Consider the following 10175-nt stretch of genomic DNA (forward strand, 5'->3'; position numbering starts at 1 on the left):
TTATTTAAACTGTATGGAACATTATAAATAACATTTTTCTTTTTAAAATACATATATTTGAGGGGGTGCCTGGGTGGCTTAGTCGGTTGAGCGTCCGGCTTCGACTCAGGTCATGATCTCAGTTTGTGAGTTCGAGCCCCACGTTGGGCTCTGTGCTGACAGCTCAGATCCTGGAGCGTTTCAGATTCTGTATCTCCCTCTCTCTCTGTTCCTCACTCACTTGTGCTCGCTCTCTCTCTCAAAAATAAATAAACATCAAAAAAAATTTTAAATACATATGTTTGAGTCTATGATACAAGAAACAGACACGCATGAATGCTTTTTCAAAGTCTAATATTTTACTAGAGCACTGAAATATTTCAATTGTTTGTTAAAAGATAAACTGAGGCATATTAAAAACATTAAGGGTTTATTTGAGCAAAACTGATTCAATACAGCAAATAGAAAGAAGCTCAGAACAGCTGTACAAAATGAGACTTTTATAGAGAGAAGGAAGCAGGAAAAAGGAAGTTATACTGGCAAAAAAAGCAGGCTTGTTATTGCAAAGTTACTTTCCTTTAGACAATGGGAGGGATCCATTAGGCAGATCATCTAACTAGTGTTGATCGGGTGATTCCTGATTGACAGGTTTTAAAACTTCATTTCTAGGAAAGCTGTAACTGTCAAATCTCAGTTTGGTGACATGGTACTTATTATAAGTGACTCCATTTTGGGCCTGTTTTATTTTCAACATGTTGAACATCTCTAAAAATGTCTATAGAAATGTACCGCTAGTTATATATATTATGTATATTATCTTTTCAACTTAATACATCAATGAAAATTATTATATTCCAAATAAATTTTACATAATTGGAAACAGAAGAGTCAGGCAATGTATACTCAGTAAAATTTTGACTTGTTTACTGATGTAGAATCTTTTGGAACATAGCTTCTAACCAAGGGACCCATATGCTGAAGGATGTGTTCTGAATAGCACATGACCCTGGGATCCACAATTTTTCCCATACACCACATCACCCAGAGGTACACAACCTGAAACAACACTGAAATGTTGTGTCATTCCAGAGTCACACAACACTGGCATACGAAAACCTTGGCTATAACCCCTGGAGGGTTTGAGTGTCATTTTTCAGGATGCAGCATAGGCACTGACACACACAAAAAAATGATATACTGTATAGAGGTAGAATCGATTCATCCAACCATCATTCCCAATATCCTACTTGCAAATTTTTTTTTTTTTCATTCCTCCTGGAGGCTGTATCAAGTAGAGGACTGTTCAGTAAATATTCAATTCCCATTGCTCCCAACCCACTCATACACATGCCATGGAAAGATTATATTTTTCTGCTCCGTTGATGTTGAATTTGGCAATATAATCTGCTTGGCTCCTTAAAGTATATTTCCCCACACTTTGACTTTGGGCTCAGACAGTGACTTGCTTTAATCAGCGGTATGGTAGCAGAGATGACTCATGCAAAGGCTTGATGTGCACTAGCATAGTTAAACAAGGACGTGGGCCTTGTCTCCCTGTGTTTCTGCCACTATGAGAAGGTAGCCCACTTGATCCCAAAAGAACAAGAGACACATGGAGCAGAACCAATCCAGTCAACTAGCAGACCCACAGCTTAAAGAGGAGCTTTCCCAATAGACCTCTGAGCATCATAATAAATGCTTATTGTTTGGAGATTTTAAACAAATAAATAAAACAACCTTATCAGGTTATCTATAGACTCTACCCTAGTTGTTGTGACAGACAACTTGATTTCAAAAATTCAAATAAAAAAGGAAAATTTCCAGAAGGCTAAATCTACCTCTTATTTTTCTACTATTTCCTACTACACTCTTTTGATACTATTAGGTATTTGAAAACGTAATTGTGTAATTATAGATTTCCTATATTTGGCAAAAACATAGGAGAACACGGTTAAGCATATTTTAATACTAACTATAAGAGGGGACATTATGCTGAGTTTTTTCCCCTCGTTTTAAAATATATTCACCGTTGCAGTAAAACACCAGTGTACTTTAAAAGTGCCATTATAGCTGACCCCATAAATACCAAATTCACATTAAAGTAAGTGCTGAAGAATTCATGAATTGCTAACAATCTACTATGAAGTGTATTCTTTGTCTTTTTTCTTTTCCCCAACAAAGATGAAAACAGAAATCATCAATTTAATTACAGTGCTTGTATTCCCGCCTTTGTTATCCAAAGGAAGAACATTGTTATTTGTGACTTATTCAACCTACCACAAAATGTGCAAGTTAATTTCCAACTTTATTTTGTAACGTGAAGCAGGGAGTCTTTAAGCTGTCACAGCCCATGACAGGTATTTAAAACTTGTGTTGCTAGTTCTAAACATATTCAGAAAGCTGACATTTCTGAACAGACTATGTCTCCATTCTGACTGGCAAGAATATTTAATGGAAAAATTTATTATTCTTTATTGAATAAAAAACATAGAGTAAAATTGAAACATCTAGAAAAAGTAACTTTTGCAATTAATGTAGTATACGTTCAATTAAATATCAAAACAAAATGCTATTTACTGAACATAATTAGGCCAAACCTAACTCTTCGGCTAATACTTTATAACATCAATCAATCAGCCTTTCTCTTGACCTCCAAGAAATTAATCTATTGTTAGATCTAATACAATACTGGTTGTAGAAAACAAATCAATATCTTCTATGTCTGTTTTACCTACATTTTTACATAAATGTAAATAAAATAGATAAATAGATAATAGATAAATTAGATAAATAAAATCATGACAACTCTGATACACTGTCATTTGGCCAATAAATTGAATTTAAATTATATGTTGATTAGGAAACTAAATTCCTACAAAAAATTGTTATGTTACAATTCCTGTTATGTTACAATTCTTAAGAGGTGAAATTCTCATAAGTAAAACAGAAAATCCAAGATTTTAACTTAATTAGTATTGATGGTACAACTTATGTTAAGAGTCTTTAAAGTCATGAACTAATTATTTACCCCAGCTATTTTATTATGCTCCAGATGAACTGCATAAAATGTATAATATATGTTGTATTTCCTATAACTATCATATATACAATCACATAATATATAAAATATATAATATACAATTATAAAATAAATATGATAATAAAACCTTTGCACTTTAAAAATTTAATATTAAAATCTTTTATCTAAATTCACTTAATCTGTAAAATATAACTGTAAATTTCTTTGTTTATATTTATTTGTATATCTGACACAACAGTGCTCTAAGTCAATACCTTTTTGAATAGTGACAATAATTCAGTACCTTTCCATAAATTTCCCAAGACAAGGATGATTGTTTCTGGCTCCAAAGGAATAAAAAATTAGCCTAGACTCTTTAAAAAAAAGTTATTTTTTATCCTCAATTAATTTATAATGGTCTATTCTCTTATGGAAATACAGCAAATAATCAACAGCATGGAATTAATATACAGAATAATGAAGACAGATGAAGAAAAAGATACTGGGAAAACAAACTATTCCAATAATAGCAAGTGTAACAGACATCTAATGTGTTGAAGAACTTATGAAAGCAACAATAATTATTCTTAAATATGATACCAACTAATAGACCAGAGACAGGGGTTATAGGCCTATGGAGAGGAGAACACAAATACTCCTTTTAACAAGATAGCATTTAAAGGGAGAACTCCAAAGTATATTCAAGTCAAATCAATCATTCTCCAGAAAGAGCTCCATGAAAGCAAAAATTTTACTCTATTGTTCATAACCATAATTCTTAGTACTTAGAACCCTGCTTGGCATGTGGTTAGCACTTGATAAATATTAAATGAATATATGAATGAATGGACCTCTTGAATAGAAGCCTTTTGTAAGTTAGACAAAGAAGTGAAAATAAAAATTCCAAAGGCAAGGGGTGCCTGGGTGGCCCAATCAGGTAAGCCTCCGACTCTTGGTTTCAGCACAGTTCATGGTCTCATCATTTGTGGGATTGAGCTTGAGATTCTCTCATTCCCTCTCCTTTGGTCCCCTCCCTGTCACGTGCTCTCTCCCTCTCTCTCTCTCTCACAATAAATAAATAAACAAACAAACAAACAAACATACAAACATTTAAAGAGACTAAGAGGGGCACCTGGGTTGCTCAGTTGGTTAAGCCTCTGAGCTTAGCTCAGGTCATGATCTCACAGTCCATGGGTTTGAGCCCCAAATCGTGCTGTGTGCTGACAGCATGGAGCCTGCTTTAGATTCTGTGTCTCCCTCTCTCTCTTCCCTTCCCCCACTCATGCTCTGTCTGCTCTTGCTCTCAAAATAAATAAATAAATAAATAAATAATCATTTTTTTTAAATATTAAAAAAGACTAAGAAATAAATTTATAAAAAAAAATTCGAAAGGCAGGAATGATATCCTAAACTTGAGTGGTTAAAGGGATAAATACTATAAAATGGTATAAAAAGTCAAAATGGTATTTTAAAGTATACAAATCCCTGAAGAATCCCCATGGTACTTGGGGAAAAAAACTGATTACAGGTCTGGTAGAAAAGGTACAAGATGTGCCTGAGATATTGTGCAAACAACAATGCAAATGAAACAATAATAGACAATTTTAGTGATGTCAAAAATATAAGGATCCAAATTAGAGAAACCTCCACTGGTTAATACTGAGATATATGTGGATGAAATCATATAATATCTAAAACTGGCTTAAAAATAATCCACTGGGGTGGGTTGGTGGGGTGCTTGATAGGATCTATAGATAAAACACAAACAATTTTGAGTTAATAAACAGAATCTAGGTAATGACTCCTTGACGGTTCATTATACCAGAATACATTTTTCCACGTGTGAAAATTTCCCTTAAAAATATTAACTAGAGTTTAAATGTAATGTATCCTGACATACAGGTAGTGTTTTGCAAAAATGAAATACACTGTTTTAACAAAATGACATTTCTTGTTTCATAAAGGTTTATATTTCATATTCTTAAGTAAATGCTTAAAAAATAAAGAAATTATATAGAAAAAGAAATATGTAATAAACATACAATTTTGTATTTCTAGAACTCTGATCATCTTTTGCTTATAAAATGGTCTCTCCTTAACACATAATTAGGCTTGCATGTCAAGCTAGACCAAGCAGACAACTCCTCTAGGATGTGTGCCACAACTTTTAGATAAGAGTAAGCCTAAAAAACTTGTAGGATGTAATCTAAGGACATCATGTCCAGCAATTAGCTGGAATATGTCTAAGAGATGAAGAGATGAACTGGTATCAGAGATCTCTTAAGCATTTAGTTTCAGCCATACCTAAACTCCTGGGTAAAAGTAATGTCCTTACTTTTTTTTAAGGTATTTTAAGTTAGAATTATTTCACTTTCAATCTAAAATATGTTAATGAATATAGGCCAATAATGACCAATGATAGAATCAGATGATAATTAAATTGAGATAGTTTTGTAAATCAACTAGTATGGATACTATATGTATCAGAAGTTAGAAGAATGGTCCCTATTAAATCAGATACAGGACAGTGAAAAAAATCTAAGGTAAAACAGAGGATCATGCCCACAGTGATTGGTTTAATGGCTTGATAAGAATATTGCTAGTGAGATAACCAGCTGCCTTAGGATACTAGATAAAGAAAGATGGTTAGGAACAGATTTATTGCAATTTATATGCAAATACCTTCAATATATTAAATGTGGAATTACTGAACAAGTAAAGACTGAAAAGAATAGCCTTGATACATATAGAAGAAGGCAGAAAAAAATTAAAATAATAATAAGTAAAAACTAGAAAGAAGACTACTGACCATATTAATACAATTTATCAGTCAGAATCTGTGGAGAGGAGGACCTAGTTAGAGTTTTATATAAGAATCATAGCTTAATGTATATTAATTCTTTTGAGTTTCAGGACATATTGGAGTTAAATATAAAAATAGTTTATAAGTCATTTGTCTTTATGGGCACAGTCACTCTTTTGCTGTTCGTGTTTTTAGTATACAGCTTAAAAGCAAAACAAAACAAAAAGAATTTCCAATTAATTTTATACATCAAAACATAGAGATTTTGAGGCTTTTATTTCATAATTAAAGTCAGAATTTTGGTGCCAGTATAAAGTATATTCATGCAAATATCACACACTAAGGGAAAGTACCTTTGTTATACTAGGAAATACAGGAAATATAAGAGTAAACTCCCAATTATAAGAGAAGGCAAGGAAGATTTGCTTGAATAAATAAAGTAACATTTCAAAGAATAGATGATTTTATTCAGGTTGCTCTGTGAATGTTTGTTTTATTCCAATAGTATTCAGTATTTGCTCAGAAAAAAAAAGAAAAATAAATGTTTCTAAAAGAAATAATGTTTCAAGTATGAAGTTGTCAATGAAATACATTTCTACACCAAATAAAAAATGTATTTGTATTTTACTTAGTTTTATATTCATAGAAATTCTCATTTCCAATGTACAGATAAGAAAATCTACACTTCATTCAATTTTCTGCATTTCCCACCTATTTCAATCAAAAGTAAGCTAAAGGGTTTTTATTGCTTCTTCAAAATTGTTCAGAGTTACCATAGCAAGTTTTTATAGTTATTTCACAGTCCTATTTTAATAGATTATTGTATATTGATACTTCATTTAATATAGTTTCTCAGTTAAAAAAGAAAGAAAAAAATCTTGGTTTTAATACTGTGAAGTCTCTTAAAATCTCATTTAAATGGCTTAAACATCACTCTGCCAAAAAAGCAAAAAGACATACATTCCTCCTTATGTAATTATTGCCTAATTTTATTTAAGTTTATGTATTTATTTTGAGAGACAGAGAGAGTGTGTGAGTGGAGAAGAGCAGAGAGAGAGAGAGAGAGAGAGAGAGAGAGGGAGAAAGAACCCCAAGCAGGCTCTGCACTGTCAGCTCAGAACCCAACACAGGGCTCAATCTCACAAATCGTGAGATCATGACCTGAATTGAAATCACAAGTCAGACGCTTACGCAATTGAGCCACCCAGGTGCCCTAGCTGTTGCCTAATTTAAAAAAAAAAAAAAAAAAAAAAAAAGTACTTAAACTGAACACACAGCATTCTTTTATAAACTTTTAAATGATTTATTAAGTTGTAACTAAATCACATAATTAATTAGTTAACATACAGAGATAATGATATTTAGGAGACATCATCTCTCAACACTGCATTAAAAAATTTTTTTTAATGTTTATTTAGTTTTGAGAGAGAGAGAGAGAGAGAGACAGAGAATGAGTGGGGAGGGGCAGAAAAAGAGGGAGACACAGAATCCGAAGCAGGCTCCAGGCTCTGTGCTGTCAACAGAGTCCAACACATACTGTGAGATCATTACCCGAGCCAAAGTCAGATGTTTAACCACCTGAGCCACCCAGGCACCCAAACACTGAATTTTTAAAATGCACCTGACAAACATTTATAAAAGTCGATACATGCCTAGCTATTCTATATTCCATGTATATGATAGAATAGATATAATCTGTCTTCTGAAATGGGGTGGGAAAGGAGGCAATGGTTTGAAAACCAAATAAATGACAAATGTACAAAAAACACCAAATGTAAACTTCGGGTGGAAGAAAGTTACCAAAAGCCGTTACAGAGAATGGTGTGAGGGGGGCATTCAAAGTTATCACAGAAGGCTTAATTGAGATGATATCTAAGGTGAGCCATCCAGGATGATTTAGAGCCACAGCTCCATAAGAGCATAGCCTGTTCAATGGCCTTAATCCTGGAAAGGGTTTGGTATATTTGTCGAATGAGAAACAGTCCTGGCTGACATTGGCTACTAGGGCACAGGTGGTGGAGCATCATGGGATTTGACTGGCATAATAGGCTGCCTCAGACTATTATGTGTCAGAGCAGGAACCATAGAGTTTACTCTGAATGGAAAACTCCCAGAACATAAAGCTAGTGGTTGGGGTAGGGTGGGGAAATGTGGGCTGATGGTGCTATTGTATAATGTGATTTAGGTTGTAAAAAGATCACTGGGCTATTTATGAAGAATACATTGGAGTTTATAATTCCAGTAATGATTCCTTATGCATTTTACCTATAAAAAGCAAACACTGAAACTTCTTAAAAAAATTAGGTGAGACTCTCCGTATAAATATAATTACATATATTTCTTTACAGTGGTACCACTAGATTACAATTCAATTTTTCAAGTGTGTGATTTTCCTGACAAAAGCATACGAAATTGCATATAAAAATTCTTTTAAAAACACTGCATTTGAATTTCCCCTACAACTATATTTTTGTATTTGGTATTATATATATATATATATATATATATATATATATGTATGTATTTTATATATTTTGTATATATGCCTCTGGTATCATGCGGGTACTAAACATCACAATGTGCACATGGCAAACCCCACAACAAACAATATTGTAGCCTTAAATACCAACAGTGTTGTATCTGAAAAATCCAGGCTTACCAAGTCCCTGTGAGTAACATAAAATGACTAGGAACCAGAAACATTATAGAGAGAGCAAGATGGAGTCACTCATGTCAAGCAGGGACCTGTGTCAAGCAATGATGCAAGAATAACGGGCATTGCAACTACCAGATATCCCCAAGATCGACACCAGATGATGACACAGTCTGAACTGTTAACCAGCAGAAACACAGGAGGTCTGAAAAGGCCCAAGACTGATTAAATCCTTTAAAAGAGAGGATTTGTGCAGCAAACTGTCAGACTCCTCAGACACTGACCCTTCTAAGTCTGTCTACTTCAAAAAGGCAGCTGCCTCTGAAGACTCTGCCTCATCTCTGAAAAGAACAGAGATCCTTCACTGCTTGAACACTGCAAGCAGTAAATGCCGAGAGAGATCACCCGGACCCCAGACCCAGGCCTTATTTCAACTGTGCACCCGCAGACTGACTTCTAGTTTAGCTCCTTAACTTCCTACCCGCCTCCCTTTCTATCTTATTTGTGTGACTTGTCTTGTGCCTCGCTTTGCGGGAGGTGTGAGAAGCCAAATTAAACGTGTGGTGAAATATCGCTGATTTTGGGATCCTGAACCTGCATTGTTAACCTTGCTTTATGACTGAATAAACATGACATTATGGAAACACACAACTCGTGTGTGAGCCTTCACAGCCTTCTTATAACAAGCATACAACTTTGTCCCGCGTCAATTTACCATTAAAACAAGATGCAATCACAAGGATAAAAAGAAACTGAAATTAACTTGGCAAAACGGTGGAAGGAGAGGTGCCCTGCTCTAGTCCCTCCCACAGAAACTCCCATCAAGCAACTACCCATGAGGCTTTGGGAGACTTCTGGAACACAGGCGGAAACGTTATAGTTCACCTGCCAAACAAGACAAACAAAAGACCTGACAAACACTGCATTACAAGGGTAAGAAAAGCAGTGCCATTTTACCGCCACACCCCTCCCGGAAGTGCATTAGCACAACGCTGAGAAAGTCCCCGCCCACATTTCCTCCTGTGAGGGAGAGACCTAGAGGGAGTTCAACTCCATGGGCTTCTCTGACACTGACAGAGAAGCCCACTTCTGATTCAAGTGTGAACAACGTGGGGTCCGGCACGTTTAGACCATCTGGGGACAGCGAGGAATGAGGAAAACGGTCAGGGTTTTCTGTGACCAGTCCTTGGAATCTCAGTGATGCTGGACCCTCGCCTTTCGGGCCAACCACAGAGCAAAAGGGTTTGCTCTATCACACAGCTTTCCCAATGCCACACACAGATGAGGAGCCTGTCGCCAAGCTTGCTCTGCCTCATCCTCAGGGCCTCCCGCAGCGGAACCCACACCTGGAGCTCTTCTCCACGGCAGACCCTGCCAGTCACCTGGCAATCAGAAACCCACCTACCAGTCTGTGCGCGGCACCACTGGCAGTCTCATCCCCCTGAAGAGCCTCATCAACAGCTTTCGCCCAATGCTGGAGCTTGTCTGGAGGCCACCTTCATCGCGAAGCCCTGCAAGTGTCTTCCTGAACCCTGCGCGCCACTCACGTCAACGTCGACGTAAAGCCCTGTTCCTGGCCACGCCCACCCAGAAAGCCCCGCGGGGAACCATCGCTTTACAGAGCCCAGTTAGCGGTTTTGCCGGACAATCGAGCCCAGCCAGCCGATTCAGGTGACCTCAGCGATTTACTGGCGGTGTCCTCACCAGAACTCAGAGCTCAG

General features: G+C 35.9%; 1 long non-coding RNA gene across 1 annotated transcript in view; it reads right to left on the reverse strand.

Moving 5' to 3' along the window:
- LOC125922765 (uncharacterized) overlaps nucleotides 1-9959 on the reverse strand; it is a 73723-nt gene extending 63764 nt beyond the window's left edge. The window contains exon 1 of the long non-coding RNA XR_007457773.1: nucleotides 9860-9959. This is a non-coding gene — a long non-coding RNA (uncharacterized LOC125922765). The remainder of the gene's footprint in view (nucleotides 1-9859) is intronic.
- Nucleotides 9960-10175: the final 216 nt, after the last annotated feature.

The sequence above is a fragment of the Panthera uncia genome, chromosome B1, assembly GCF_023721935.1.
Source record: "Panthera uncia isolate 11264 chromosome B1, Puncia_PCG_1.0, whole genome shotgun sequence".
Classification (NCBI taxonomy): Eukaryota; Metazoa; Chordata; class Mammalia; order Carnivora; family Felidae; genus Panthera; species Panthera uncia.